Raw genomic sequence first — 9,834 nt, 5'->3', positions numbered from 1 at the left:
TGAAGTGAGCAGGCATTAATAGTATAGAAGTAGACAATACTAGGTCATACAGGTCCTTATAGGCCTGTGGATTTAAATCCAGGTGGGTTGAAGAAACCATCAGCACAGGGACTGTTTTACATTTTTAAATGTAGTTCCATTCATTCAGTATTTGCTGCATCTCTGGGCCTGCATTTAGTTGGAGACAGTGTTATCCTGAAAGAAAAGAAAAGAATTAGCAGACTGAAGGGAAAGAAGGAGACTATTTTGGGTAGAAAAATAGTGTGAAAATCCTGGAGACAGGAAAGCCCAGAGCACAGTCAGTGGCTGGTATATTGGGGTTAGAATGTGTCAGGGCCTCTCCACATGTCTTGGATTGTCACCCCTGTTCTTCCTTTCCCCTTCTCTCTGTCTCCTTTTTTCCTCTCTCCTTTCCTCCCTTCTTCCCTCTCTCCCCCCAGATCCACTTGATTCTGATACCAACCTCTTCACCTCCCCAAATAGAAAAGGAATGCACAGAAATTGCTAAGGGAACCCAAGGTAAAGGGGAAAGGAGGTTGAATGACATAAAAATCATTGTCACTGAAGATGAAGAAATACAAATTCACGCTAAAGGGAAGTCATTGATTTTAGAGTGGCTTCTTGTTACTCCCAGGATCCTGAGAAGTTGCAAAGAAAAAATCATACTGAACTCTATTTTCAACCAGTTCTTTACTAAGTCATGAAAAATGTAAACTTTACAGGGAGCCGGCTTTCTTAGTGAACTTTTTATTGAAATGGGACATAGGTTCAGACAGATGATAGGTCATAAGTATACAACCTGATGAATTTTCATAAAAGTGAGTCCACTTCTGTAACCAGCACTTACATCAAAAACAGGACATGACCAGATTCCCCCCACTTCCATGTTCTGCTCATGTATCCCTCTCCAGTTACTACTCAGCAGGCTTCTTAAATTTTATTTTTTATTATAAAAATTTCAAGCCCAGAGATAAGAATAAAGACTATTCTAGACGCACCTGGTGGCTCAGTGGTTGAGCATCTGCCTTTGGCTCAAGTCATGATCCCAGGATCCTGGGATTGAGTCCCGCATCAGGCTCCCCACGGGGAGCCTGCTTCTCTCTCCCTCTGCTTATGTCTCTGCCTCTTTCTCTGTGTCTCTCATGAATAAACAAATAAATAAAATATTTTAAGTAGATGATGATTCTAATGAGCATCCATGTATCCGCAATCCACCCAGTGTTGTCACAACTTTTTTTTTTAAATTCTTATTTATTTATGATAGTCACAGGGATCCCTGGGTGGCGCAGCGGTTTGGCGCCTGCCTTTGGCCCAGGGCGCGATCCTGGAGACCCGGGATCGAATCCCACGTCGGGCTCCCGGTGCATGGAGCCTGCTTCTCCCTCTGCCTATGTCTCTGCCTCTCTCTCTCTCTGTGACTATCATAAATAAATAAAAAAAAAAAAAAAAAAAAAAAAAAAAAGATTTTATTTATGATAGTCACAGAGAGAGAGAGAGGCAGAGACACAGGCAGAGGGAGAAGCAGGCTCCATGCACCGGGAGCCCGATGTGGGATTCGATCCTGGGTCTCCAGGATCACGCCCTAGGCCAAAGGCAGGCGCCAAACCGCTGCGCCACCCAGGGATCCCGTGTTGTCACAACTTAATATGATGCCACATGCCACATTTGATGCAGCTTTATTTTTTAAAGAAAAATTAAAAACACACTCAGGATCTCCTAGGTAAATGGAGGTCTTGAACAAGATTCATGGTACACCCACAAATATTTTCAAGGCAAAATATTATTGTGTGCCAAGCCCTTTCACATGGACAATCTTTCTCTTAAAATAATACATGTACATGATTACAAAATGTAATTACATTAATTAAATGTACATTATAAAATGTAAATGGTACAGAAGAATATACAAAGAAAAAAATCTCTTTCCCACCCTTGATTCCCAGTTCCTCAGCTTCTCTCTCCAGAGGCAAACACAATTACTGGTTTACCGTGTTAATATTCCACATGTTTCTCGGAATATATAGCTAAGATACATAAAAGGATACAGATATATATATATATATATATATATATATATATATGTTATATCAGTAAGGATATATAGATAGCTAGGTATCTGATAGATCCTTATTGATATAATCCTTATAATATACATACATACATATATTTACATATTTTTATGTGTCCATAGCTATACAGTGTTTATCAATAGAGAGATGGGATATATATAATTATTATATATATTATTATTATATATGTTATATATATCCCCACCTTTTTTCTTACACAAATCAAAGCATTCTTTTTGTGCTCTTCTGTATCTTGTTTCATTATTTACCATATCTTGCAGCTCTTTCTATAAAGGCATATGGACTTCTCTCATTCTTTTTTTTTTTAAGATTATTTATTTATTCATGAGAGACACAGAGAGAGAGGCAGAGACATAGGCAGAGGGAGAAGCAGGCTCCATGCAGGGAGCCGGATGCAGGACTTGATCCCAGGTCTCCAGGATCACACCCTGGGCTGAAGGTGGCGCTAAACCGCTGAGCCAACCGGGCTGCCCTCTCATTCTTTTAGATGGCAAACCATTGTACCAGTATATCGTGAACCATAAAATGCATTTCCTCAGAGGAGCCTGGGTGCCTCAGCTGGTTGAGCGTCTGCCTTCAGCTCAGGTAGTGATCCCAGGGTCCTGGGATTGGGCCCCACATCAAGCTCCCTGCTCAGTGGGGAGTCTGCTTCTCCCTCTCCTTCTGCCTGCAGCTTCCTCACTTGTGTTCTCTCTGTGTGTCAAATAAATAAATAAAATCCTTTTAAAAATGCATTTCCTCAGACTTCTCTTGATGAATACCTCTTTTAAATCTTCACAACAACCCTTTAGAGAAAAGGATATAGACACCTGAGATATTGTATTCCAAACCCAAGCATTATTTCATTTTTTTTCCAAGCATTATTTCAAAGCCTGTAGAGCTTTACTGTTTCAGAGTTAGACTGAGTTAAAACAACTCAGTCTTGTGAATAGGATGGATAGGAATGGGCAGAGAGTAAAGGCAGCAGAGTAAAGAAAATCTGATAATTTCTTCCTTTATGAGCATAACTAAACTTCACAACTGGAGCCAAGCATAACATGGGTGTTTTTAATAGGTGAGTTTTGTTAATGCCTAGATTTTGATGGGTCCTTAATGGTCCCAGAGCGGGAAGCAAACCCAGGCAGAGCTTTGATCAGTCTGGTGTCTACGGTTCTTGTGGGCGTCACATTTCTCTTGGCAGACTGCTTCTGTCTTGAATGCCTGTAATAATGTAACCAGCAAGCTGAGAGGTGTTAGTCATTACTGGCATTTGAACAGCAACTTCAAATACATAAAGATATTTGAAAGTCATGACAAACTTGTAGGTAGGCAGGCAAAGCAGCTACTACTAACCTCATCCTACAGATGAGAAAACCACACATCCTACAGATGTGAACGAGCACATGGTGGCTAAGCTAGCAACAGAGTGAGGTCCCAAAACCAGATCCTTCCATTCAGAGGCCACAGAAATCTCTTCTAGATACATCATTTTACTTCCTAATGTTGACCAAAGCGGGATACATTATAATTGTAAGAGGGGATGACCAAGAGGAGGAAGAGGAGTGAGCATGGAGTAAGAGGAAGGGAGGCATTTGGACTCCTCTCTGGGACTAAATCATGCGTATCATGCTCTCTTATTCACTCAACTCCAGCCACATCAGTTCTAATAGATCCAGAGCCTCAATTTTTTTAAGACTTTATTTTATTTATTCATAAGAGATACAGAGTGAGGGAGGCAGAGACGTAGGCATAGGAAGAAGCAGGGTCCCTGCAGGGATCCTAATGCAGAACTTGATCCCAGGACCCCAGGATTGTGACCTGAGCCAAAGGCAGACACTCAACCACTGAGGCACTCAGTTGTTCCAGAGCCCCATTTTGTTTCTAAAAATGCTTGAGAATATATAATGCTTTAAATATCTTGAGATGCTTTGTGAAATTCATAGAAAATATAATCTTCTGACACAACTTTTTTTTGTTTTGTGTATGTTTTATTTTCCTAAATAACCTCTGAGCTCCTTGGAGACAGGGATAGAATCTTTATACACCTTAGTATCTCCCTCAGTGCATTTCATGCAGTACGTGTCCAATCACATGTTACTGTTATGATTATTATTGACAGGAAAGGCAAGATACATACAGGGAAGTGCACCAACTGTTTTCACTTCTACCATCATCTGTTAGCTTTGCCTGTTCTTGAGATTCAGATACATAGAATTATAATGTATGTCCTTTTTTATGTCTTCTTCCAGGATCCTGTAAGATTCATCCATGTTGTTACATACTGGTAGTTCCTCCTGCTATGATTGCTGAATACTTTCAATTATGTAACTATGCCTTAATGTATTAATTGTCCTGTTGATTTGGATTGTTCCCTGTTGGGGCGCTATTGTGAGTAAAGCTTTTATCAATATGTTTATACAAGTCTTTTTTAAAAATATTTGATTTATTTATTCATAGAGACAGAGAGAGAGAAAGAGAGAGACACAGGCAGAGGGAGAAGCAGGCATCATATAGAGCCTGATGTGGGACTCTATCCAGGGTCTCCAGGATCACACCCTGGGCTGAAGGCGGCGCTAAACCGCTGCGCCACCGGGGGTGCCTATACAAGTCTTTTTGTGGACGTAAGTACTTATCTTCTTTGGTGAGATAGACCACAGAGTAAGTGTATATCCAGCTTCAGTAAATACTGCTATATTCTAACTGTATTTATATAGGAGAAAAAGGAAAGTATTCTTTATTTAAAACATGTACCAAAATATGTAAATGCTAAAGTGTGATTTTCCTAAAAGATATAAAGAAGTAATCAGAGATTTGTACCTACTTGCAATGATGTAATTTGGACTTATGAGAAGACAATTATAATGTGAAAAAATGTTGAACTTTTTTCTTTATATTTGATATTTTAAGAGATATGTGTATACATACTCAGCCTTTTTACATGTATTTAGAATCACAGTGAACAAGCCAGCTACAATGGCAGCCAGAAACAATAGGTTTTATTATGAGTGCTGCCTTCAGTGAAGGGATTTTCCAAATATGGTGAACAGCTTTTGGTAAAGATCCAAACAAAACAAAAAGCAATCTTCTTTCAATGTGCATAACAGTTGAATTCCTGGAAAAATAGGTGTATATTAAAAGCAAGCAAGATATATCTTGAGTTCACATGTAAAATGAAGTTAGATTCTTGGCACATATTGTTAGATGTCTGGTGGGAACACTGACAAGCCATTCAGGCATAGGAAATTGGCCCTCACCTTGTAAGGTGTGGGCCACCCACAAACTTCCAAAATGACCATAGGGGGCAGTACCACCCCATTGAGAACCACTCTCCAAGACCTATTGTGTCTAGTATAGTTGACAATAGTCATCTGTAACTTGTTATATATTAAATGAAATTAAAAGCCCAGTTTCTCAGTCATACTAGCCACATTTCAAGCGCTTAAAAACCACGTGTAGCAGAAACTACCCACAGAGGAAAGCACAGGTCCAGATGGTTCCACTGGTTAATTATTCTGCAATTACTTAAAGAATTAACAACAGTTCTTCACAAATTCTTTCAAAAAATAGAAGAGGGAATACTTTCCAACTCATTCTATGAGGCAAGTATTACCCTGATGCCAAAATCAGACAAAAGTGACATAAGAAAACTTCAGACCAATATCTCTTATAAATTAGAGACGCAAAAATCCTCAACAAAATAGTAGAAAATATAATACACAAACCATGACCAAGTGAGATTTATTAGGAACACAAAATTTGGTTAATATATGAAAATGAATTAATGTTATATACCATGTCAGTAAATTAAAAGACAAAAATCAAATGATCATCTCAATAGATGCAAAAAAAAAAAAAAGCATCTGACAATATGCAAAACATCTTCATGATAAAAATACTTTACAAACTAGGAACAGAAGGGAACTTCCTCAATATGATATATAGAACATCTGCAAAAAATCCACAGCTACATCATACTTAATGATAAAAGATTGAAAGCTTTTCCCCTAAAATCAGGAACAAGACAAGGAAGTCTACTCTTACAACTTCTATTCAATGTTGTACTAGAGGTTCTAGCCAAGACAATTCAGCAAAATGTCAAATAAAAGACATCTAGATTAGATAGGTTTGAAGATGACATACCTCATATATAGAAAATCCTATGGAATTTACCAAAAACTATTGAAAATAATAATGAGCTCACCAAGGTTGGAGGATAAAAGACCAGTAGACAAAAAAGCAATTGTATTTTATACATTTATAAAGATCAATCCAAAAAGGAAATTAAGAAAACAATTCCACTGGGGTTGTCAGTCAGTTAAGTGTCCAACTTGATTTTGGCTCAAGTCTTGATCTCAGGGTTGTGAGATCAAGCCCCACATCAGGCTCTGAGATGGATATGGAGCCTACTTAAGATTCTCTCTCTCTTTTTCCCTCTGCCCCTCCCCTCTCTCTAAAAACAAAACAAAGCAAAACAATTCCACTTAACAAAAGCACCAAAAAAGAATAAAATGCTTAGAAATAAATTTAACAAAATAAGTGCAAAATGTATACTCTGAAACTAGAAAGCATTCTTGGAAGAAAATAAAGATCTAAATAAGAGGAAAGCCATCCCATGTACATGGATCAAAAGAGTTAATGTTGTTAAGTTGGCAATACTTCCCAAACTGATATACAGTTCAATGCAAGCCCTATCAAAATCGCAACTGGCTTCTTTATAGATATTGACAAGCTCATTCTAAAATTCATAAAACATTCTTTAAAAAAAGATTTTATTTATTTATTCATGAGAGACACAGAAAAAGAGGCAGAGACATAGGCAGAGGGAGAAGCAGGTTCCCTGTAGGGAGCCTGATGCAGAACTTGATCCTGGGACCTGGGGATCACATCCTGAGCCGAAGGCAGATGCTCAACCACTGAGCCACCCAGGCATTCCCATAAAGCATTTTTGAAAAAGAACAAAGTTGGAGGATTCACACTTCCCAATTTCAAAAACTCACTACAAAATTACAGTAATCAAGATGGTGTTGTGCTAGCATAAGAATAAACATGTAGATCATTGGAATTGAATTAAGAGTCCAGAAACAAATCCCCACATTTGCAGTCAACTGATTTTCTTTTTTTTTTTTTTTTAATTTTTTTTTTAACTTTTATTTATTTATGATAGTCACAGAGAGAGAGAGAGAGGCAGAGACACAGGCAGAGGGAGAAGCAGGCTCCATGCACCGGGAGCCCGACGTGGGATTCGATCCCGGGTCTCCAGGATCGTGCCCCGGGCCAACGGCAGGCGCCAAACCGCTGCGCCACCCAGGGATCCCTCAACTGATTTTCAACAGCTGATTTTCTAAAACAAATCCATAGGGAGTCCTTTCAACAAATGGTGCTGGGACAACTGAATATTCACATCCAAAAGAATGAAGTTGGGCCCAGGGTTGGGGGGGAGGTCCTCAAGATTTTTTTTTTTTTTAGTTGGAAGAGTTCTTCATGTATGTATCCTAGATACAAGTCCCTATGGAGAATATTTTAAAAAGGAAAAGCATATGGATGAGGTAATTGGGCATTAAAGAGGGCATATAATATGATGAGCACTGGGTGTTATATGCAACTGATGAATTACTGAACTCTACATCTAAACTAAGAATGTACTATATGTTGGCTAATTGAATTTAAATTTGTTTTTAAAAAAGGAAAAGCACAATTCAGTGGTTTTCAAAGTATGGTCCCAAGAACAGCAGCATCAGCATTACTTGAGTGTATGATAGGAAGGCATATTCTTGGTCCCCACCCCACACTTCCTCAGTCAGAGCTGTGGGGGTGAGCCCTGGTAATCTGTATTTGTACAAGCCGTATGGAACACACTCAAGTTTTGAGAACAACTAGTATAATGCAGTATAAAGATAAAGGCAGGAGCCCATCCCTAGCATGAACAAAGACCGTGCTTTCCCAAGAGCTCATGCAGTTTCTACAACCACATTATGACATGTTGATACTACTGTCATCCCCATTTGACCAGATCAGTAAACTGCAGTGCAGAGAAATGAAGATGATTGCCTGAGATCATGAGTTTATGAATGGCAGAGCTGAGGCCTAAAGGGCCAGGCTTCTCTGCCAGCAAAGCCCATGCTATTAACCACCATGTCAGCACTTCCCTGAGCGTGAGCCATAAACATCACTGGTGGTGATGGGATAGTCTCAGAGCATATGTGGATGTTCACTTTGAACTCCAAAAGTTATATACAGATTTTCCTCAACTTACGATAGGGTTTTGTCCTGATAAACCCATCATAAGTTGAAACTATTTTAAGTAAAAAATGCATATAATACACCTAACCAACAGGAACATCATTGCTTAGCCTAGCTTACCTTAAACGTGCTCAGAACACTTACACCAGCCTGTAGCTGGGCAAAGTTGGTGAACATAGTCTATTTTACAAGATAAAATCTCATGTAATTGATTGAATACTATACTGAATGTGGCAAACAGACTGGTTGTATGGCTACAGAAGTGTTGTGTGTCCATTGTTGATGCTGGTGATTGAGTGGCTGACTGGGAGCCTGTGGTTGGCTGCCATTGCCCAGCATCACAAGAGAATATAGCACCTATCACCAGCCTGGGAAAAGATCAAAATTCAAAATTTGAAGTATAGCTTCTACTGAATGGCTATTGCTCTCACATCATTGTAAAGTTGAAAAATCATTAAGTCTAACCATCATAAGTCAGGGACTATCTGCATTTATTTTAAAGTGTTGTAGAAAAAATATGTAACTAGCATTTCAAACTCATGATTTCAATAGTCCCTCACATTAAGTATCCCTTAAAAATTTTATATTAAAAGTCATTTAATGAAAAATATTAAGTGAATAAAAGTACTGTTATACATGGCAAATATGGGAGTATCGGAAACACTACTGAGCCAGCATTACTTTAAAAATATATAATCATTTGTAGGGCACCTGGGTGGCTCAGTGGTTGAGCATCTGCCTTGCGCTCAGATTGTGACCCCGGGTCCTGGGATCGAGTCCCACATCAGGCTCCTGGTAGGGAGCCTGCTTCTCCCTCTGCTTATGTCTCTGCCTCTTTCTCTCTGTCTCTCATGAATAAAATCTTTAAAAAAAATGAAAATATATAATGACTTGTGCATCTTACTGTATAAAAATTGTACCTATAAAAACAACTATACAGGGACTCCTGGATGGCTCAGTGGTTGAGCATCTGTCGTTGGCTCAGGGTATGAAAAAATAAAATTCACAAATTCTCTCATGAATAAATAAAATCTTTAAAAAAAAAACAACTTAAAAAAAGGACTATATAAAAATACCAGATTCTAGCTAATACACATGCTGAAGCATCTAAATGGAACTATATTAGGGGCACCTGGCTGGCTCAGTTGGTGGTGTGAGACTCTTGATCTCAGGATTGAAAGTTCAAGCCCCATGTTGGATGTAGAGATTACTTAAAAATAGTCTTAAAAAAAAACAGAGGGAAGTGTATTAGAGTCAGCCTCCTACTTTGAAATATATTGCAAAAGTAAGAGACTTCATTTGGATGGAGTGTTACATATGTGATAAAGTAACTGTAGCAAAATGTTCCCCATAGAACCCAGTCTTACATACATGAGCACTTATTCTGGGAATTCTTTCAATCTCTCTGTATGTTTGAAAACTTATAGAAAACTTACATCGGGGAAAAATATATGTAGATTGCCCCGTACAGTGAATGAGTGAATGAATGAATGAATGAGTATATGAGTAAAGTATCAAAGAATAG

The sequence above is a fragment of the Canis lupus genome, chromosome 6, assembly GCF_003254725.2.
Source record: "Canis lupus dingo isolate Sandy chromosome 6, ASM325472v2, whole genome shotgun sequence".
NCBI lineage: Eukaryota > Metazoa > Chordata > Mammalia > Carnivora > Canidae > Canis > Canis lupus.
The sequence above is the reverse complement of the archived record's forward strand: the minus strand, read 5'-3'. Positions refer to the sequence as shown.